Source organism: Cavia porcellus, unplaced genomic scaffold, assembly GCF_034190915.1.
Source record: "Cavia porcellus strain 051 isolate PalLab524CR breed Dunkin Hartley unplaced genomic scaffold, mCavPor4.1 scaffold_11, whole genome shotgun sequence".
NCBI classification, from domain to species: Eukaryota; Metazoa; Chordata; class Mammalia; order Rodentia; family Caviidae; genus Cavia; species Cavia porcellus.
The window spans coordinates 62,443,488-62,467,141 of record NW_026947494.1 but is presented as its reverse complement, the minus strand read 5'-3'; positions in this window follow the sequence as shown (position 1 = coordinate 62,467,141).

Sequence of the window (23,654 nt, the reverse complement as noted above, 5' to 3'; positions counted from 1 at the left end):
AGGTACCAACCACAGGCCTGGACATACCAGATTATTTCTAAGATTCTTTCAAGGTCTTAAATTCCACGATCACAGAATCATACCAAGCAAAGATTTGGAAACTCTTAACATGAGAGCCCGGGCTTTGGCGGGAAGCTCCTTCTCCCCAAGGTTCTCCTCAGTTTCCTCCACATGTGCAGGATGGTCAGCTCCTAATGATTCAAGGTGAACTATAGGACTGAGGAAGCCCCAGCCCAACCTGCAGATCTAAACAGCAACACGGGACAATGCACAATGTGTGGGTCTCAGTGTCATGGCTGGGCAACTTTCAGTAAACATGTTACTTTACGTCTCTGAGCCTCAGTCTTCTCGTCTTTAAAATGAGACCAAACTCAGCTTCTACCTCACAGAATCACTGTGAATGGAGAGAAAGTGTCCTCAGCAAGGGCATGATGACAGCAAGGATGTTCCCAGCACCGATGACCTAGCTAGCATTGGCTGGGGCTGCCTCTGAGGCTCTGTCCACCACTGTGGCCAGCCCACCCCTAACTGAATATAAGACATCCCACTCAGAAGCTCCAAGTTCTCCTGAGGAGCTCCTTGTAGGTCCCTCTGGCCTCAGTGGGTCATCCACACCATAGCCAGTAACCTGTGTTTAGAGAGTGAGTACCAAGTGCTAGATACCACACAAAGAATGGTGAGAAACTTGGGTAGGAAGAACGCATGTAGTGAAAATGGCCATGCTTCCAAAACTGTTACTCAGTGCAATCCCAGTCAAAATTCCAATAGCATATCTTACAGAATTAGAGGAAAAAACAACCCTAACACTCATCTGGAATCAGAAGAGACCTAGAATAGCAAAGGCAGTCCTGGGCAACAAAGAGAAGACGGGGGTATCACAATTCCTTACTTGAAATTGAGTTTTTGGTGTGATAAAAGAGAGAATATAAAGTAAAAAATAGCCTTTATTCCAAGGACGTGGAGAAGAGTCCATGACCACTGGTGGCCTGGCTTTCTCTGGCCAGAACATGGGGAATGGGATCTACATATGACCTCTGACCAGGTGTGGTGCTTAGGGCAGGCATTGATGATGTGCGAGGAGCTGATTGGAGCTTTCTTCACATGCAAACAGGAAGAAGAGTCACAATTAAGGCTGAGGAAGAAGCAGGAAGGGGTAAGCATTCCTGCTTTGGCTTTCCACCATATTAAACCACCACCATAACCATAACCATACAGTAATTTATTCTAGGGCAAGAACCTTTGATTCCCATCTTTGTATTGTTAGGAAAAGGGCCAAGTCTCTCAATACTTCCTGCTGAAAGGAGGCACCATATTGGGGTTCAAGAAGGTTGATGGGATGATGGTTGATGCCCATATAGAGAAGCTGGTACCAGGTGTTTCAGCCAGGACAACTTCATCACTGGTGAATGCCCGAATCTTAGACTGGAAAAACAAAGAGACAAGATGCTATGAGGAGGCAGGCCACTATCATATTTAAGGACCCACGGGAGGTAGAAGGAAAGGTGTCTTTGATTTAAATACACCATATCATCAGGGCCACGGTGAGGTACAATTCTGAAAAGTAAGTGTGGAGTTAGGAGGAGTGAAGTTATGAGAGGTAATTATTCCCCCACCTTAAAGGGCAAAAGTTAAAAGTGTAGGTAGGTAGGGCTTGTCTCTGGTCCAGGAGTTGAGCTGGAGGGAATAAGAGGCATGAGAAATATAAGACCTAACTGAATCATATTTGGGAAATTACAGAGTAGAGGAGGGGATGGCCATGGCTGTGTCACTATAAGGGAGATAAGAGGCTAGACCCACAGGGATCTCATGTTTGACTAAACAACCGAGGATAAAGAGAACTATGTCAGTTGTCACATAATAACATGAGGACAATTTTACACATGATGTAGGAGTCTTTATGAAAGACTGTCAAGAATCCTGCTGTAAAAAAAGATAATTAATAGAATATAAGGGACTAGGAACTAAACTGAATAACAAAATATGACTTAGCCAGAGAGTTGTGGCTGTGAGGCCTTGGTGAGACAGAGATAGGTGGGAGATAGGAGATGAGATGACCACTCAGGATGGTTAGATTCAGGGTTGGGAGGGCATCACTTAGCTTGAGTGATGTGCAACCAGGATTGCAGTCCAGTGACCTTGACCACTATTGGGGTTGCCAAGAAGACCAGGTAGGGGCCGCTCCACCTTGGTTGTAGTCCTTGGGATGATTTCCTGTAACAGGACTTTAGAAAGTATATCAGCAGTCTCCCTGGTTGTGGGAAAGGTTTGTATCCATCCTGAAAAAGTACAAACAAAGGTGAGAAGATATTTGAGAATTTTGTGGCATGTGTGTAAAATCTACCTGCTAGTCCTGACCAGGGTTGTGTCCTCAAAATTGATGAATAGTAAAGGAAGGGAGTGGTTTGTGTCCCTGAGGAGAGGTTTTACTATAGAGATGACAGGTGTAAGTAGTTGAGACCTTAGAGTATCTGGGTCAGCCTGCATAAACACAAAGGAATAAAAAAGGCATCTTTAAGACCTATGACTGTAAAGTGAGTGGTGGAGGGAGGGATATGAGAGACCATGATATAAGGGTTGGGCACCACTGGGTGGATTGGGATAATGGCATTATTGATTACCCCAAAGTCCTGCACTAGACAATAAGACCCATCAGTCTTGAGTACTGGGAGAATGGGAATATTATAGGATGAATGGGTAGGTTTAAGAAAACCATTGTCTAAAAGGTGCTTAATTATAGGTTTATGTCCCTATAAATCTTTGAGAGCTATAGGTTAGTGGGGAACACAAGGAAAAATTGAAGAATCCCTGAGATGAATTAAAATAGGCATGGCATGGGTAGCGCTGGTGGGATCAGAGCTTTCCTAAATTATGGGATCGGCCAGACAAGAAGGAGGGGAGGGGATGGCTTTGCAGTGCACTGTGAGGGTGGCTGGAAGATGAAAGCTGTGGGGAGGGAGAAGGTAAAGGAGAAGTTAAGTTTTTGAAGAAGATCCTTACCTAAAAAGGGTGTGGGACATGTTGGAATTGCTAGGACACTATGGGTAAACAAGAGTCTAAAACCTGACTGGAATAGGCCCTGTCTGCAAAGGCTACACAGGTTGGCCATCAACACCCAATGCAGAGGCTGAGGACTTAATATAATGGCCTGAAAACTCAGGAAGAACACTATACTTGACCTCTGTGTCCACAAGTACAGAGAATGTCTTCCCTGAGACCTCCAGTGGGACTTGGGGCTCTGAGAAGGACACCTTAATGGAGGAAGTTGGAGGCTGGGGAGAGAAACTAAAGGGAGGACTAGAGGCTGCTAGTGGGGGGAGAGGATGTGCAGGGGGTAAGGCAGAAGTATTTGGGCCATCATTCAAGACAGAATGAGAGAAGGACATGTCCTTAAAGTGAAAAAGGCCTAAAACGAAGGGTTTCTGCTAACTTGCTGCCATTGTGACAAAAGCATAAATAAAAGATCAGCTTTTTGGTTTCTATAACCTTCTAGAGGCCAAGAGCACCAAGGTGATGAACCAGGCAGGCCAGAGGTGTGTTTTTCGGGGGACAGGAAGTGCTCCCCATGACCAAATTATAAGTGAGATGAGAGAACAACTCAACCTTGGGATGTAAGAGCTTTAGCTCACCTCAAGGAATGTGGAAGCTATCCTGGGTCACACCTATCAAAAGAGGGCATCTCCAGTTTTGAAAGTGTGACACGGAAAGTCCCAACACCCAATCTCCTCTGATGGTCACCAGAAGGGTATGGGGTGGGGTCCCAGGGAACAAAAATCGCAGTTTTGACTCAGGCTGTGTGGCCTAAAGAGGGTGAAAAGTGGTATCCCTGTTCAGGAATGGCATGTCTCTGACCCAAGCTTGCGAATTAGGAACGGAAACAAAAAAGCCCAGAGGTAGCTAACATGTTATGAGTTAGCGAGGCTGCTGTTGCATGCGGATTAGTGAGGGCAAGTAAACAGTCCTGAAGGAAAAAAAAGGTGGTTGTTAGGCAGGGGGGCTCAAACTGGGGGGGATGTTTTTAGGAGCTAGCGCACTCTGCCGTCCAAGTCACAGAGCACCATTTTGAAAGAGTTTTCGGTGTGATAAAAAAAGAGAATATAAAGTAAAAAATAGCCTTTCTTCCAAGGATGTGGAGACGAGTCCATGACCATAGACTGTCTAGCCACCTCTACCGGGACATGGGGCATGGAATCTACATATAACCTCTGACCAGGGGCGGTGCTTAGGGCGGGCATTGATGATGCGCAGGGAGCTGATTGAAATTTTCTTCTCATGCAAACAGGAAGGGGAGTTGCAATTAAGGCTGAGGAAGAAGCAGGAAGTGGTAGGTGTTCCTGCTTTGGCTTCTACCATGTTAGACCATTGCCATAACCATACAGTAATTTATTCTAGGGCAAGAACCTTTCAGAAATTATATTATAAACCTACTATGATCAAAACAGTGTGGTGCTGGCAAAGAAACAGACCTAAAGATCAATTGAATAGATTAGAAGATGTAGAAACAACTCCAGACACACTAAGCCACCTTATCTTTGATGAAGGTGCCAAACACATTCACTGGAAGAAAGATATCCTCTTTAATAAATGGTGCTGGCTTTCTACATGCCAAAGATTAAAACTTGACCCATATTTGTCACCATGTATTAAGCTAAAATCAGAATGGATTAAAGATTTTAGTATTAAAATACAAACATTAAATCTACTGGAAGATAGAGTACGTAAAACTGTTGAAGACATTGGTATAGGCAAAGACTTCATGAATAAAACCCATAGTGCACAGGACTTATCACAACAGAAACAACAAATGGGATTTTATCCTACTGACAAGCTTCTGCACATCAAGAGAAACCACTAACAGAGTGAAGAGACAACCCACAGAGTGGGAGAAAATGTCTCCCAGCTATTCCTCAGATAAAGGATTACTGTCGAAAAGTGAGGAAAGAACTAAAAAAAAAATATATTGGTCCTCCCAAATTTAACAATGGGCATCTGAGATGAGTACACAGCTCTTAGATGAAGAAATGGAAACAGCAAACAAATACATGAAAAAATGTTCAACATCATTGGTCATTTGAGAAATACAAGTTAAAACAACACTGAGATTGCATCTTACTCCAGAAAGAATGACTACTATCAAGCAATCAAGCAGTAACAAATGCTGGAGGAGCTGTGGGGAAAAGAAACCCTCCTTCGCTGTGGGTAATCTGTGTGGAGATTCCTCAAAAACTAGGACTGGAGGTTCCATTTGACCCAGTTATTCCCCTTATGGGTATCTTCCCAAAAGAATTAAAAACATCATACCGTAGCGATATATGTGCACCCACGTTTATAGCAGAAAGTTTATAATAGCCAGATCTTAGAAACAACCTAAATGCCCACGACTGAGGGATGAATAAAAAACATGTGGTATTTTTATACCGTGGAGTGCTACTAAGCCAGAAAGAAGGATAAACTGGAGACTTCTGTAGGTAAATGGATGCAACTTGAGACCATACTCATTAATGAAATGAATAAGACACACGTGTAAACATTGTATTGTTTCATTAGTGTGAGAAGCTGAAAGAAAAAACGTGTATGTATATGTATATAAAACTAGTTAAGATAGTTATACTACTGATTTCTCTGAGTTCACTGAAGAGAAAGATTTGTGCTGGGATTGTTCAGACAATTGAATGCAGATGTCTTGTGCTCTGGTGCATGATTTGGGGATGACAATGTGAAATGTGTGTACCACTGTTGTCCCCTGACTGATGTGTTCTGAAGTTTTGTTGTAGCTTCTTTTTATTTTATCCTTGAAATAAAATGGATTTGGAAAAAGGAAAGCAACAACAACAACTGTGCTGTCTTCCTCCCCTCACACTTGCCCCGGTGCTGGGTTCAGCCAGGCACCTGGGGTCCAGTGAAGAGGACCTTGAGCTGGGGACAGACCCAGCTCGAGGTTGCAGGGCTCATGGCTTCTTCCAAGACAGTTGTCGCCAGCTGCCCCACAGGAGCAAGGCTCCCGGGAACATTCTGCTCCCTGTCCCCAGCTACCTGTGTCCTGAGTCAGAGCACAGAGCCACCACCCAGATGGCATGTGTGCATGGGGCTCTCATCTCTGGCACAGGAAGTGTGTGGACAATGGAGAAGACACAAACAAACAAACAATAAGACAAACAACAAGCCCTTAATAATCAACACTAAACTCTTCTGTTCTCACCATGGATAATGACCGTGTCGGGCAGTTAACTAGACAAATACTGTTATTTTTCTGCATTTCATTATGACTTGTTATCAGCTTTTTAAAATTTGTAAATTCCACATTCCAAATAGCTACTACTGCAGTTAATTTTGTGCTGGTAGGTTTTGTTTTTTTAAATCTCCTCTTTCCACCCCTGCCTTCCTCCCGTCCTTCCTCCTTTTCCCCCGCCACTTTTATAAGTAAAAGGATGCACCTTGAGAACATACTATTAGTGAAATAAATAAAACATGCCTGTATAAACATTCTATTGTTGCATTAGTGTGACAAACTGGAAAAAAATATATATGTGTGTAAGTAGATAAAAAATAGGACAGTTAAAAAAAAAAGAAGAAGCAAAATGGCCTCCTCTGTCATCGCCCTGGCCTTTCAGAAGCAAATTCAATGCCTCCCTCACTGAACACTTCTGTAGGTTCTGCCTTCCCTTCTACACCTTGTCCCAGTCCTTTTGTTCCAGAGAGAATGACCTCAGCCAAAGCAACAGCTCAAGACATACCTGCCTCTACTTTAATACCCTGTGAGTCATTTTGAGTTGACTTTTGGATGTCTTAAGAAATTTCTGATGTGCTATAAGGTTTGAGTGTTTTGCATGTGGATATCCACTTGTTCCAGTATATTTATTGAGGGTACAATCCTTCTCCACTTAATTGCTTTTGCATCTTTGCCAGAAAACAATTGTCTGTTGTGTGGGTATGTACTGGGGACTTACTTGTTTGGTACCTTGGTGGTTTATCTATCTTGATGTCAATGCCATTTTGTTATGAATTGGTGTATCTTTGGGATAAGTCATGGAATTGGGGAGGGTTGGAGCTCTAATTTTGTTCCTTTATCAAAGTTGTTTAGACTATTCTGAATCTTTTCTATTTTTACAGAAATGTAAGAATCAAAATATTAATCTCCATGAAAAATGATGTTGGCATTTTGATAAGGAATTGTGTTTTCTGATCATCACTATTTTCTTCTATTTGTTTTTGGTTTTATTCTGTCTTTTGTTTCTAATTTCTTAGGGAAAGATATGAGGGTATTTCATAACTTTCTTCTTTTCTAATAAATGTACTTGGTGTTACAAATTTTTAAAAAAATAAGAATTGTGAGCAGGTGCTGGGCCAGTCCCTGGTGGAGGAGCAGGGTTTTGCTCTCACACATCCACTCTGCAATGGACATTGCAGACCAGGCAGAGCTCAGAGGACAGGTCCCAGCTGGGGAGGTCTGCACTGGTGGCTCCGGACCAGCAGGACTGCCCAGGTCGGGTGGTTACAGAGGAGGGAAGAGGCTGGTGAGGAAGTCAGGGCAATCTGCAAGGTCTTGTGTCCCAGGGCTGAGCTTGGACTTTAGCTCAGGACTGGAGGCAGGGGAGGCCGCGGAGCCAGAGCAGAGGACTGTGTTGTGCCGGGAGGGCCACGAGGAGGTGAAAGGTGGACAGCGCAGGAAGCAGGCCAGGCAGAGGGGCTGACAGGGTAGCAGCCCCACAGTGGATGAGGGCTACCCTGGAGAAGAAAGCACCAGAGGGGAGGGAACAAGGACCACTCCCCCACCGGCTGGGGCACCTGCATGGATGCACTGGTCAGTCACGGAGACCTGGGAGGACAAGTGATGGAGAGATACAGGTTGAGGAATAACGGGGCAAGGAGGCCCCAAAGCGATCAGAAGGTATGGGCTCAAAAAGGAAGGACAAAGGCAGCCTCAGTGCCAGGAGTCCAACGCTTCCCAGGGGCCCCGCCTGGGTCTCTGCCTGGTCAGCTCATGTGTGCTCTGTCCCTGGCCAGTTGGTTGAATGATTATGCTTTTAGTGTGATCAGCAGGACAACACTGACCAGCATGTCTCTCCTGGGTCAGCTTCCTCATCAGTCTAGTGGAAGCACACAAGCTCAAGAGGGAGAAGAGGTCATGTGAGGAGAAGGGCTTAAAGGCACCCCAGCATCTGCCCCAGCTTGAGTGTTCCTGTCCCATTGATATAGGGGAATGAAATTCCCGACCTACCATATATCTGGTACAAGTTCGTGTTCTTTAAAATTGAAGAATGAATTTTAGGAACAACGGAGGTTAAGAGCAGAAATACTTATTGAGAGAAAGAAAGCTTCTGTCTGAGAGAGAGAGACAGAAGGCGTCCTGAGTGGGTTGCCAGGGACTCTGTCTTTTCTAGGGATTTTTATAGAGTAAAATCATGAGGTGAGGTGAGTCTAAAGTGGGGAAAACTGGGAACGTGGGCATGAGGTGGGACAGAACTATGGTAAACTAATAAATTTAATTGTTCAGGTAAAATTGACCAAATCAGGGACAAATGGGGAAGCAAGACACATAGCAAAGGAGCATTCTTTACGGATTAGTGACTCTTTCTGTAGGGGGTTGGGATGGTGACTCATGGCTTCTCAAGGGGATCCATAGCTAATCCTTAAGGATTATACCTAAGGGTGTGGTTGCATTTGTTTTGTTTTCTGTCTTGAAATCTGGCCTACAGCAAGAGGTATGTTGTCCCCTCCAATGTCACAAGACCTCTGGTCCTCTGGTGCCAGCTCCTTCCAGGGCCCAGCCCTGTCTAACTACCTACAATATTTCTAACTAGCTCAGCTGCCTGTAACACCATTAGGCTCTGGACACTGAGTGCAGAGACAGACACAGAGCCTCCTGCGGGGATCCCAAGTCCTCTGCTTCAGAAGCAGACTTTCCGGCTTTCCTCTGCCCCTTTCAAAGCCAGTGTCTTACTGTTTTAAAGCTGTTTACTAAACTCCTCCCATTTGCTTTTCATCTGCAAAAGCAAAGGTTGTAAATAAATGGCTGTGACAGTCCATAGGAATTCCTCAAGCTACCCAGCGCTTGAAAAACAAATTCCTGCCCTCACCACTTACCAGGATCTGGAACTGGGGCTCCAGAGCCTGCATTTCCGACCCCAGTCTGGAGCCACATCTGTGGCGGAGAGAACTAAGTGTTAACCCCGGCTGAGGAAAGCCTTCCCGGCACCACAGGGTGATGCATGCAAAGTTCACTGTACACTGAGCTGGAGCTGCTGGCCTGGGTTTACCTGATGCCTGCGAGGCTTTTCCTGAGGAAAAATTCTAATAGCGTGCCTTACCGTTTTATCACACATTAGCCCATGAAAGGGCGTAGGGTGTAGTTTAGATACACCTGTGCACCCCTGCCTTTGTCAGGGCACAGCTTGCTCTTATCCTTCTCCCACTGACCTTTGCTAAAGTCCAGAGGAAACCTTCACAGGCTAGAATCGGAAGAACTTCACTGGGGTGTCTTCCCTGCCTCCTCAGCCACCTGACCTGGCCGCTTCCCAGCCCCACTGCCTCTGCCCATGGCCTGGGACTCCTGCGCAGCAGGCTGAGTCTCCAGACTGCTTCCTACTGCAGCTCTGAAGCCTTCGCAGGAGACCAAGTGCCTCCCGTGCAGGAGGGAGTCGGGATGGAAGAGCCGAAGGTAGAGTTCTCAACCCGGGGGTTTCAGAGGTCCACAGAAAGAGGCAGCTTAATGCTGGCAGACAGAACAGGAGAAACCCTTGAATACATAGGCATGATAAGGACTCTCTGAACAGAACCCCAAAGGCTCAAGAAATAATACTGAGAATCAACAAATGGTTTACATCAAGTAAAAAGCTTCAGCACAACAAAGAAAACAACCGACAGAGTGATGAGATGACGTACAGAATGGGAAAAACGATTTTGCCAACTATGCCTCAGACAGAGGACTAATAGCTAGAATATATAAAGAACTCAAAAAAGAAAAAATTAAACCTCCCAAAATGAAAGAGCTAGTCAAAAAATGGGTAACTGAAATTAATGGACACTTCTCAGAATTTCAGATGGTCAATAAATAGGTGAAAAAATATTCAACATTCTTAACCATTAAAGAAATGTAAGTTGAAATTACACTGAGATTCCATCTTACTCCAGAAAGAATAGCTATCACTAAAAACCTAATTATTGGCTGGGTGTGTTGGTGCATGCCTGTAATCCCAGCACTTGGGGGCTGAGGCAGGAGGATTGCTCTAAGGTTGAGGCCAGTCTGGGCTAGATAGTGAGTTGGAGGCCAACCTGAACTACACAGTGAGACCCTGTCTCAAAAAATAAAACAAAATAAAAGAAAGCCCTAACAATAACATTCTGGTGAGGGTGTGGGGGAAAAAGAACTTCTCTTTATTGCTGATGTAAACATGAACTAGTGTAACCACTATGGAAATCAATGTGGCGATTCCTTAAAAAACTAGAAAAAGAAATTCCATTTGACCCAGCTGTTCCCCTTTCTAGGTATCTGCTCCAAAGAAATCATCACATTGCAGGAATTCATGCTTAGCATGTTTACAGCAGCACAATTCACCGGGGCTAGATCTTGGAAAGGACCTATCTGCCCATCCGATGAATGGGTAAGGAAAATGTGGTGTTTACACACAGTGGGTGCAGTATTACCATAAAGAAAGGCGACCTGGAGGAGCTCCTGGGTAAACAGAGGCAGCTTCAGGCAGACACACAGCTTACAGACGGCATGGTTTCACTTACGGGAGAAAATCAGAACATATAGATACAGATAAAGAGCAAACTAGAAGACAGATAAATAGGAAGTAGGGAAAAGTTCAAATAATTCCCTGAATCTCCTGCTCTGCTGTATGAAAGGTTTTTGCTTACTTGTTTCATTTACACTACCAGTTTTTCTTAGTTGGTTCAAAGCAAAGTTTTGTGCTGTTATCTATTTCTTGTTTGTGAGATAGTCTTTCATGTCTATGTTTTTTGCTCCGAGTAACTAATTTGAAGGCAACGATACACAGGGTATGGACTATTGTCTTTCTCTTATTTCATTATGAAATTTTGTTTTATTTTCATATAAATTTGTAAAGGTATAATAAAAGCCTATTTACCTGAATGGAAGAGAAAAAAGATTCCCCCATCGGCAGCACCTCAAGCAGGACACCGGTCACCTCCAGATGCATCCTGGCAAGCTGTGGACAGTTTACTCCTCCTTCCTGAGTTTGCAGGGCCACGCCAGCAGCCCCTCAGAGAAGCAGGACCTGCTATATCCCCGGCAACCCCCAATCTATCAGGTGCCTCGTTTCCTTGGGTTTATTTGCTGACAAGGCCTCACTCTAGTCCAAGCCAGCTGCAGACCTTCCAAGTACACATTTGAGGAGAGCCGGTTTCAGATTCAGCAACCACTGTGAGACAAACATGGCTCGCAGGGATGGAGCTGCCCAAAGTCTGCCCTCCCTCAGGGTCATTTCCTTCCTGGCTTCATCCTTGGGGTGTGCACTCTGTCTGTCTCTCTGTCTGCCTCTCTCTGTCTGTCTCTCTGCTTCTGTGTCTGTGTCTCTGTCCCTCTGTGTCTCTTTCTTTCTTTCTGTCTGTCTGTCTCTGTATGTCTCTGTCTCTCCCTGTCTCTCTGTCTCTGTCCCTTTGTAACTCTGTCTCTATCTCACTCTGACTCTCTGTCTCTCCGTGTCTATCTGTCTGTCTCTGCCTTGCTCTGTCTCTCTCTGATCCTGTCTGTCTTTTTCTGTCTCTGTCTCCCCCTTCCTCTCCCCATCGTCCCCTCTCTCTCCTCCTTCTCCTTTTCTTTTCCTCCCCCTCCTCCTCCCTCTGGGAACCCAGGAACCCCACATGCACACAGACTTGGCCCCAGGTCCATGCTCCTGTGCTGGGGCATTTCCCTTCTTGCCACTGTTCTGTGACCCCCAGGTCTCAGATGAAGGTTGTCCCAGTCTCCTGGTCTAGAATGGATGAGCAGACCTTGTACCTTTCTCTGTGTTTCTCCTTATGGACTTGAGACACCAGCCACCAGGCCTGATGCCATCGGTCACCCTGCGCATATGCCACCCTACAAAGCAGCCTGAACACTGTGCCCATCTCATCCCAACAGAATTTCATCTCTCCCAGTGTCTTCACAGCGTTCCATGAGGTGAGGGCTGAAACTCTTGAGGCAGAACTGTGTCAGGACCCCTGCAGCCCTGGGGAAGCCAGCACTGTGCTAGGTTTCCACTGAGCCCATGATTTGCATTTTGGCTTTTCAACTCCTACTGACTGGAAAGCTGGGCCACCACCTCACCTCACAGAGCCTCAGGCCTCCCATCTGTAAAATGGGGCTGCTCAAATCCACCACAATGGTTAATTTATTGTCAGCTAGGCTCACCTCAAAGCCCAGACATTTGTTTCTGTCAGAATGCTTTGCAGCGAGAATAACATTTAAACTGACAGACTGTAAGCCCAAAGAACCTAGCTGTCCAGGAGATTAAGGTGTGGGGCTAATCTGAGGCCAGTCTGGGCAACACACCACTAGATCCTGTCTCAAAAAACTCACAGAAATACATATTTCACAAGAAGGTCTGGGTTGCCTCCAGGAGGCACAAGGTTTGATGCCCTGCATTGTAGAAGGAAATTAATGGGCTTGGAGTAGACTGCTTTCCATGATGTGAGTGGGCCTTATCCAATCAGTTGAAGGCTTACTAAAAACAGTTTTGACCTCCTCCTCCAGCAAGAAGGCCTTTTGCAGTAGGTGCACTTGGCTGAGACAGCAGCTCTGCCCCAGGCCCCCAGACTACCAGTCTGCTCTGCAGATTTCAGATTTCTAGCCTCCATCTTCACAGGTGTACTTTCCCTGCCAGGATCCCCATCTTTTACCAATATGTGTTTTCAACCATGCTAAACACCTTCATCAAGGAGTGGGCGCATGCATGCAATGCAGATGACCTGAGGTTTCGCCATCGCACACAAGGCCTCTCCCCAGAGGCCCTGATGGATGCTCTCCTGCCCCAAAACACCCTGACCCAAAGCAGCTGAAGCACCGCCATCATCTTCTTCATGGACATGAGTTTTAAACACACATATTTTCTCCACTCTGACTCCATGCTGCCCAACAGCTGTCAGGAAAGTTGCTGGGTGGGAGGGCATTCGGCCTGTTTGGCCCACCCCCCAGGGACCCGCCTGGCCCAGCAGTCCCTGCTGCCCTGTCCTCTGTCAGGCCAGGCTGGGGGACACCCAGGAAAGGCACCCTTCCTGGTCCTTCCTGTGAGCCACACCTCATCCTCTGCTGCAGAATTTCTAGAGGTTCTGGCTTCAGGGGGAGCAAACCGAGCTGTGTGTGGAGTCTCAGGCCTGTAACCCAGGGCTCTGTGAGGCCCAGGAAGGAGGACCACAAGTTCTAGCCCAGCCTGGGCCACTTAGCAACTTATTGAGACCCTATCTCAAAAAATAAAAGAAGTACTAGGGATGTAGCTCATTGTGAAGGTCCCCAGCACCATTTAAAACAAAAAAGATGGGGAGGAAATGGTCAGGGGTGTAACAGGCAGAGGAGGGGCGGGAATGGGACCTTTGGCCCAGGTCCATCCCGGACGGCTCCCTGAATTGCCCCCTCTAGAGCTGTTTGCTCAGAAAAATGCCCTTTATCCTCTAGCGAGGACCACATTTCCCCTTCTTCCTAGGGCAGTCTGCGTCTGTGCCACCGCGCACAGGCATACCACAGCACCTCCTCGGCACTGCCCCTCGCTCCCCTCCTGTCTCCAGGAAGCCCGTCTCCCTATTTCCCATCATTGCTCTCTCTTTTTTGTCCACTCTTTACATGCTTATACTTTGGGTTTCTCATCTAAGAGAAACCATGCCATACTTAAGCTTGTCACCTGATTTATTTCACTGAATAATGTCCTCTCGAGGTGCTTTCATTTCCTACAATGACTCAAATTTATCCTTCCTTGTGGCAGGGTGGTACTCCATTGTGCATAAAGACCACATTTTCTCTGTCCATCCCTCTGCTGGTGGGCATAGAGGCAGCTTCTGTGGTCTAGCTGGTAGGAATTGTGCAGCTATAAACATGGATGTGCAAGTGTCACTGAGGTATGGTGGCTACCAACAATTTTAAGGTGGGAAGAGACCTAAGGACAGTTGTTATTTTTCAATTAGAAAATCCCAGTGTAGTTCCCTTGCATTCTCTCCCCATAACCCTTTTCCACCTTCAAATAAATCATCTGCTTTTATAAAAAAGAAGGAGAAGGAGAAGGAGAAGGAGAAGGAGAAGGAGAAGGAGAAGGAGAAGGAGAGGAAAATTCTCTCCAGGCAGGGAAGGTGCAGTTTTATATGTGAGTTACAGCAAGGGGAGTGATGTGTTTGTGGTGCTGGGAACCAAACCAGGGCAGGGCAGTGCTCCAGCACTGAGCAGCACACCCCACTCCAGCCTCCTCCAGGAAACACCCAGAGCCCCCCCATCGCGTCCCCAGCATGTTAACTGGAGTGTCTTGGCAAAGCAGGTCCCAGGGTCGCGAGGCCTCTCAGCTGAGCCCCAGGAGGAAGACAGGTGCCTGGCAGTCAGGAGAGCTTCGAATCTCGGGCTCAGTCTCAGGCTTCTGGGAAGGGATCCAGGAGGAAGGCTGGACCTGAGCATGGACTAAGGGATCACTCTCTGTGTCAGGCCAGTTCCAGAGGCCACCAAGGGGCCACTGCTGTTGGGCTGCTCTCCTGCAGAGGACAAACATGGGCAGTGCCCAACAGAGCAAAGCTTTCTCTGGGGATCTAATTCCATGTTTGCAGCAAAAAGTCATAGCCCTGTTTTTGCTGATAAATGTCCTTCTTCCAGCCGCCTGACCTTGTTTGGCACACATTTGTCTTGTGGTCAGTCCTTTCTCAAACCTGTGCCTTTTTAAACCAGAAAGACACACACTAAACTTCTAGAGAGCAGAGGTCATGCACATACTAGTCACTCAACAAACATGTCCCAACACTCCTGTTACCGGATAATTTCTATATAGAATAACAATGTTTACACTTCAGTAAATCATTACTTTTATTTTTAAGCTTTGAATAGCAAGCTCTGTTTTCCTATCACCCCCTCGCTACTGGTTCTAAACACAGACTGAAACTGTGTGGGTGAGGGTGATTATATATAAATCAAAATTCAGCTCTTCAAATTGCCTGTGCCTGCCAAACCAAGGAAACGAGATGTTTGTGAGAGACATACTCCTTACAGACTTGTTTCCAAACTGTGTCTGTCTGTCTGTCTCCATTTTACAGTCCTTCAGATCACAGTATGGTTTTTGTAACCTCATTAACCTCTGGGCTGTAAACAAAATCTAGGGAACTCTGAGGGAGGTAGGGAGATATCATCTCTGCCCATTACTTCTTAGGGTCCCCAGGCCTGGTCAGTTCTCCAGAACCAGCTGGCCTGGGAGTTTGCAGAAGGAGTAGGACACCCTATTGGAACTGGCCCAGCTGTGACTCTGATGCCCATGGCATAGAACTGGCGTAGGGCGGTGGGTGGACAGGAAGCAGAGAGGCAGATAGAGGTGAGTCACAGCTGGCCCTGGGCATTGTCCTTCTCTGGCTGCCCTCCAGCCCTCTGTGACCTTGGAGCACTAACTGCAGGTGAGGGAGGAGCTCGTGCCTCCTGAGCAGTGCCCAGTTCTCTGCCAGGAGACCAGGTGCCTGTTGATGTCCATGTTTGAGGCCCAGTCACAGCTGGCCTGGCCGCAGCCTGAAGACATTCCTGGGAGGAAACCCAGAGAGACAGATTGCCTCTCTCCTCATCTGGGACAAGCTCTGGGGAGCGGCATGGCCACCCTGCTTCCCGCCACCTACGGTCAGGTGCTAGCCAGGCTGCTTTACTCAGCATAGCCCTGCCCTGGTGGGACAGGCAGATTCGGGAGGACCCAAACTGCCTGGCCTGTAGTCCTACCACCCATCTTGCCAGGAGGCCTAGAGAACCACTGAGAAAGTGTACAAGTGGGGCTGCAAGGTTCCAGCCCTGGATGGACGATGCCCAGTCTGACCGCCCAGGTGCTGGGAGCCACCCAGAGCAAGGCAGGGTGTGGAGGGGTACAGCCCGACTCCCCACAAATATGGCCCATGGAAGATGAGAGGTGGGAAAATCTGCAACTCAAGAACAGCCATTGGGATGGGAAAAGCAGGGCAGGAGAGAGGTTGTGAAGGCCAGGTGGTGGCACATGGCTGCAATCTCCCTCTAGGAGGCTGATGCAGAAGGATCACAAGTGTAAGCCCGACCTTGGCAATTTCATGATTTAGCAAAACCCTGACCTGAATAAGCTAAAAGGAGCTAGGAATGTGGTTCCTAGCTTGGGTTCCAGGCCTTGGGTTCCAGCCCAGTCCTGAAAAAAGAAAGAGAAAATTTTGTGGCAGAGGCAGGTAAGGGGAGACCCACAGCCACTGGGTGCAGATCTTGGCCCAGTTAGTCAGACTTGTGCCCCTCTGTGGCTCAGGAGACAGGACACAGGCTCTCGTGGTAGGCCAGCTCCGTAGCATGAAGCCCCACACCCTGCCCTGGAGTGCGTGCGTGTGTGAGCATGCATGTGTGTTCAAAGAGAAGGTGGGAACCAACTCCTGTGCAGGCAGCAGGAGGCCCTTTGGTACCCATCAAATGCAGGCCGGGCAGAGGCAGAGGCCATGCTGCTGGCCTCTATCGCCCCAGACCTCACTCTAACCTTGATAGTAGCTCAGTCTGGTTGGATCCCCTTTCCCCAAGGGAAAATGTTTTTGCAGAGGGGCCTTAAGTTTTCGGGGACCCTAACCTCCATATGGGTCCCCAAGGCAAGAATGTTTTTAACTTAGACAAAAAGCTCTAAATGTTCTTAGAGGAGGCTCCTACCCTGTCTCTGATTCTTTTTTTTTTTTTTCTTTCTTTCTTTCTTTCTTTCTTGGCTTGCTGAGAAAAACTTTCACATGGGCAGAGGGCAGAGGAGATGCACAAAACCAAAAGCGATGCCTCAGCTTCCTCCTCCCTGAAACCTGTGGGGCAGGCCGGTGGGGGACTGCAGCCTCCTGCCTTGCCTCCTTCTCAGCGCCTCTCTCTACACCTCCACAGAGCAGAAGTGTGCAGCGGATGAAATCTGAGTCCCTGGCAGCCACACAGCTCGGCTCTGAGAGCCTGTGTCGGGGGACACTTCCTGAACACGAGGTCTGGTCGCTGCACTGAGGCGTCGCAAGCATGGGTACAGAAAGAGCACTGCGAGGGCCACTCCAGGGAGGCCGGGACTCGTACCCAGCTGATGTGCATGACTCTTTCTACCCCGAAAGATCAGAATGTGCTCCCGGTGGGCTCCAGAGGTCAGCGCGTCCTGCGTGGCGTGGATCCCGCTGCGCACCCTGACTTGGAAGCAGGTTTATTTACTCAGTATAAAGGGAAGTATTTGGAGTCTCAACTCCTCACATGGTTTAAAAGCTGCAAGACCAGATGGACAACTTTCAGAAGGAGAAACATATTTCTCTGTCCTCAACGTCCTTGTGTCCTCGGAGCTGCACAGGAGGGCAACTCAGAAGGAGCACGAGCCTGAGTTAGTTTTGTAAGATGCTTTGGGGACAAAAACAAGCCTTTTCCCCTCTAAAGTCCCCTTCTATCATCTTCTTCACTTGGTTGTTTGGTTTTTAAACTAATTAAATTTTATTTTGTTGTGCAATGCTGGGATCAAATTCAGAGCCTCATGCATGCTATGCAAATATCCTACTATTGAGATACATCCTCGCCTTTTGGTTATTTACTTATTTATTTATTTTTTGGTGGTGGTACTGGTGAGTGAACCCAGGGTCTTCCTACTAACCTATATCCCCAGCCATTTTAAAAATGTATTTTGAGACATTCTATTAAGTCACTAACTTGCTCAGACTGGGCTCAAATTTGTAATCCTCCTGCCTCAGCCTCCCAGTTTCCTGGGATTACAGGTACATATCACCATGCTTGGCTCTTTGTCTTTCCTTCCCATGTGTTGTGTGTATGTGTGTAAGTGTTCAACTGAAATTATAAATAAGGCTTTTATGTATACTTACAGTACTAAGTGAATAAAATAAATTTTCCCACCCATTTTTGTTGTTGAGGGTGGCAGTGTGGTTTTTGTTTTTGTTTTTAAGAGAGTGTCTTGCTGAGTAGCTCAGTCTGGTCTTGGACTCACTATGTAGTCCAGGCTGGCCTCAAACTTACAGTGATGCTCCTGCCTCAGCCTCCCAAGTACTGGGAGACAGTGTGCACCACCACACCTGGTAGCCACTCATTCTTATTATTTCGCCCAGGTTATTTCCATGTAGCAGGCCTTTCAGGTCACAACTTTGCATAAAAATTAAAGAAAGAGCAAAGGGGAACTGTAGCTACTCTGGGCACATCCATGATCTGTACCCATCTCTCTCTGTCCAGTCCCCTTTTGCCCTTGATGTACAGTCCCCACCCAAAAAAGCACAGGGACGGTCAATCATGTGGATGAGTCTAACAGCCACAAAGCCCAGTGCCTGCCGCCTGACAGCAGTGTCCCCAGAGTGCAGCAGGCCCCTGTACCTCTTGCCACCTCCCTCTGGCCTTAACCCCCTGCTTCCCCAGGACAGTCTAGGCTGCTCAGCTCTGGCTGGCTCCTCCCTCTTCTCTGAAACAAGAGAGCTTCTGCTTAGTGCTTCCTCTAGCCTTGCATTAGTGAGTCAGAAGCTGGTGGGAAGAGCAGGATGGGCCCAGGACTTCTGTCCCAGTTGGGGCAGATGGCAGCATTGTGCCTGGTCTGAGGCACTTGGAGCATGACCAACACCCTCGGCTGTGGTGTGCCCTGCATTTATATGATTTGTATTTGTCCCTGTCCCTATGCTTTGGGATTGAGACTTGTCCCAGTGCCTCTGGACCCGTGGGGCCTGTGGTTTGCACAGGACCTGGCCCTCTCAGCACAGCCCACCGTGGCCCACCACAGCCCTGGGAAAGGCAAGTCCACTTTCTGCTCTGACTGTGTGTGAGCTGGTTCTGGAAGCTGAGCTGCCTGCACTCTGCACCAGAAGCAGCCAAGTGACTTTCCAATAGTTTGTGCCCCATTTACAGGCTAATACTCACTGTCGATCTTTTCTAAGCTGATGCTGGCTAATGGGCAGCTGTGCCCCCTTCCAAAGACTCATTGGGGCAGGACCCCACTTCTTCCTAACAGAGCATGCTGGAATCAAAGATCAGGAGAGATAAGAAACCAGTCTCAGAACTCTAGCTTGAAGCAAGTAATAGAGGACAGACTAAAATGTTAATTTTGGAAGTCAGGCATGGTGGCCTATGTCTGCAATTCCATCTCTCTGGGAAGCTGAGGAAGGAGGATCTCAAGTTTGAGCCCAGTGTGAGTAATTTAGGGACTTAGGAGGAACCTGTCTTCAAATTTTAAAAAAAAGGTGGGGGAACTAGGAATGTAGTGTAATATAAAAGCCCTGAGTTCAATTCCCAGTACTGCAAAATAATAACAATGATAAACAATAATGACGATTTTGAAGAGAAGATTAGAGCTGATCACTTGTGGATGTGACAGACATTTATTGTGTGCTTGCTCTGCACAACGCTCTGCAAAGAGTCCATAAAACTGGAAAGCAGAGCCCAGGTGAACACATGCTTAACTAAGAGCGCCTGCTCCCAGAGACGCAGAAACTCTCCGGGGAAGAAACGAAAACCACCCCGAAAGAGGAAACAGAGACCCACTCAAGGTGGAGCCTTGTCTTTCCCTTTTTTTTTTTTTTTTTTTGTTTTTTTTTGTTTTGTTTTGATCTTTTGGTGTTGAAGACCAAGCCCAGGATCTTGGCTTGCTGAGCAAGCGCCAACCACAGAGCTACAGCCCCAACCCGGCTGTGTGACGACTGTGCTGGCCTCACGGAGGCGCTCCACAGACAGCAATCATGCCTGCCACAGCAGCAGGGTGGGAACCAGTGCCCTCCAGGTGCCAATGCACAGGGCGGGCCGGGGGAGGACAGAGCGGGCTGCAGGAAGGTACTCTGCCCTTTGTGGTCCGGGGCCACCGGCGGCTAGAGATTTTTATACACCGAACAATGCAAGCCAGGGAAGTTAATGCAAGTAGAATTCCAAAACCAAATTTTTGGAGTTAATACAATAAAATTGACCAAGACCCTGAAACAAATTGAATATCCAGTTTTAGATGGAGTCTACTGAAAGTGATCACAGTAGACCACTAACTTAAATAGATTAACTGGAAAAGTTAAAATGATGCTCACAACAGAAAAAAAGAGCTGAGCATTGCGGTGTCTTGTAATCCGAGCAATGCAAGCAGGCTGGGGCCGGAGACTGGTAAGTTTCAGCACAGGTTGGGGAATTTAATAAGACCTCATCCCAAAACAAAATAGAGAAAGGCTGGAGATGCGTGTAGTGTGGCTTAGTGGGAAGGTCCTGGGTTCATTCTCTCAGACTGAAAAAAAAAAAAATGGCTGAAAATGGCTTAAATGACTGGGGAAACAAGCCATTTCAGATCTGAAAGTTTATTTATAAATTTTGTAATGACGAAATTATCATAAAAATTTAAAAAAATCAAAGGGGGCTTAGATTTTCTGGGTTCAAGAGGTTAAGAATGCCACAAAATCTTCTTGATCCAGAAAAGGAATTGCAACAAAATTTTAAAATTTCTCAGCCACCTCTTTCCCAAGCTTGAAGATGAGCCAGGGCCTATGCACTGAGCTACCCCAGCCTTTTTTACTTTTTAGTTTAAGATAGGATCTTGCTGAAATGCCCAGGCTGGCCTCGAACTCATAGCAGTCCTCCTGCCTCAGCCTCCCAAGTGGTGGGATTATAAGCATGTATAGATACCAGCTCAACATTTTAATCAAGGGTTTATTGCTCATCGAAAGTCCTTTCTTCTCAGTGCACAAATCCTTTCTGTAACAATTTTATTCAAATCCTTTTTTTTACAATGGATCACAAAATTATAATGAAGCATTGTGTTAGGCCTTAAGTTTATACTAATTAACAGATTTCCCACAATATATAAACTCCAGGCATTCCAAAGAACTTAATTCTCTGCTTTGTTTGTGCCAGATTTTAAACACCCAGCAACTGGAATATGCCAAACACATTCTACCACTGAGCTCCATCCCAGCCTCAGTTTACCGCACTTTGCCTATTTCCTTATGTGAGGCACTGGAACTGAGCCAGGCCTCACACGCTGAGCAAGCTCTCCACCTCGGAGCTATACCTCCAGCCCAATTCACCACATGTTAAAAGGCATTGAAAGTTGGCGTCGTCATCTGCAAAAGATAAATTACTAATTCCCTTCTATTTTAATTTTACCTACCGGAGTATTTTTAGTGCTTTTAAGAGACTGTAATCTGGGGCTGAGGATTTAGCTCAGAGGCATAAGCGCCTGCCTTGCAAGCAGGCAGTCGTGAGTTCAATCCCTGGTATCGATAAAAAACAAAAAAGACCAAAAACAAAAAAAAAAAAAAAAAAAAGAGAGAGAGAGAGACTGTAGGATTCACTCGAAAGTGCAAAGGGTTTAAATTTATTTTCAAATATTTGAGTAAACACTGCTAGACAACAAGGAGCACGCTAGAAAGAAGTGAGGTTCTCGTGAAGTCTGAGAGTATAGATTTGAAACATGGGGGCAGCAGGTAGCTGCTCCCAGAGATGGCTGCATTCCCTCTAACCTGGAGCCCGCCTGGCAGGCGGCCTGGAAGGAGGCCAGTGGGTGCCCACAGAAGCCCACGGCACCTGAAACAGTGCAGTGTGTACAGGTAAGATGGGGGTGGTACAGGAGTTCACTATGTAGTTCAGGCTGGCCTTGAACTTACTTTGTAGTCCAGGCTGTCCTCAAACTTGCAGTGATCCTCCTGCCTCAGCCTCCTGAGTGCTAGAATTATAGGCATGCACCACTATGCTCAGCAGTGCTTCAACTTTTGTATATATATATATATATATATATATATTGTGTGTGTGTGTGTGTGTGTGTGTGTGTGTGTGTGTGTGTATTACCAGGGATTAAACTCACAACCTCACGCTTGCCAGGCAACCATGGATATATTTCATGTGCTTGTCTGCCTCTGTATCTTCCATTCTTCCCTCCTTGGTTTCTCAGAAGTCACTGAAATTGAGGTATCCTCCCTACCCACATTTGTTAGACTTTTACTACCTGCATTTGACCTGTATATATCGATATATGGTACCATGTGTTCCTAATGGCACAAACATGCCATTGCATTGTCTGTACCACCCCCACCTCACCTTTACACACTGCACTGTTTCACCCACTCTGCCACTGTGGGCACTGCGCCTGTGTCCAGGTTTCCCTGGTGTGAACCCCTGGCACACATACCCGTGTGTGTGAGTTGCTTTTGGGAATCTTGTAGCTGTGGGATTTAGGAAATGTCTGCCTCTGCCTTAATTAGGCGTGCCTGACTTATTCCTCAATACACTTGTTTGAAGTACTCTCCCCTACACTGAGTGAGTTCCTGACTGCTCACACATATTAAATATTAATGCCTTTGTCAATCTAATAGGTGCTTTGATTTCTATTCCCCAAAGCTTCTTTGAAATAACCAAGCTCTCTTTGGTCAGCTACAAATCTGTTTCTTCTGAATCAGTGAAGACAGTGTCTCCCAGAAGGGGAGTGTAAAAATCAGGCAGGGGGCTGGGAGGGCAGTGGTGTGCACCTGTAATCCTAGTAAACTGCAAGACTGAGGCAGGAACATCACTAATTCAAGAACAGCCTGGGCAATTAACAGTTTAGCAAGATCCTGTCAAAAAAATTTTTAAAAAACTGATGATATAGCTTAGTACAGAGACTCTGGCTTAATCCTCACTATTGAAAAAACAAAAATCAGGCAGGGAAAATTAAAGTGAAGACTGAGAGATGCTGCCAAAGACAGATCAAGCTGAGACGCAGACGAAGCATGCTTGGGGTTGCGGTCAGTGGGAAAGTGTGAAGGATTTTTAAAACTGGATTCAGAACAACTTTGCGGGTGTGTGGTGGAGCACTTCACTAAGCATTTTCTGGGTTCTGTCTCAGTGCTGCGATAGTACTGACAAGTCAGGAGCTGCAAGGGCTTCTCAGTAACAGTAATGAGAATTAGTACCTAGACCCACACGAGACCCCAGATCCCGAGCTCTCGGTGACGGCAATGGATGACGGTGACAGCAGGTGTGCGGGGGCTTGCCTCTGAGAAGGGAGCATGTGCATGTAACCCAAATAACATGAAGAAGGGAATGACTTGACAATGAGTGATGGTGAGAATGGTGGGAATTACGAGAGTCTGTAAACTGGGCCTAACTAGGAGGCCAGAAAGCACCTCGGTAATACTAATACGCAGAGAGAAAGAAATGTAGAAAGACCAATCTGCATAACTCAATAGGGGTAGCATTTGACTATTAGAGGCTGTTGTTTCAGTTTCCGATATGTAAACTTTTGTGCCCTGGAATGTCATAGCCTCTCAGTTTGAGGCTCAAATCTAGTTGATATTCCTGGAGCTGTGTGGCCCTGCCATCCCACTGTGCTCAGCTGTTAATAGGGAGACACAAGGCAAGGAAACAGCTGTTCAGAGGTTCACATCAGTACTTTAGTTAGCCCTATTTACATTGCTTAGAGCCAATTGAAGGGACAAGGACATAGGTTGGCCAGCTCTGTACACATCAGTACATGGAGACAGGGCCAGACTTAACCAATGCTGAAGCAGTTGTTCTGCACTCAAGAATGCCATTCACGTCATCTTCTACAGGAGAC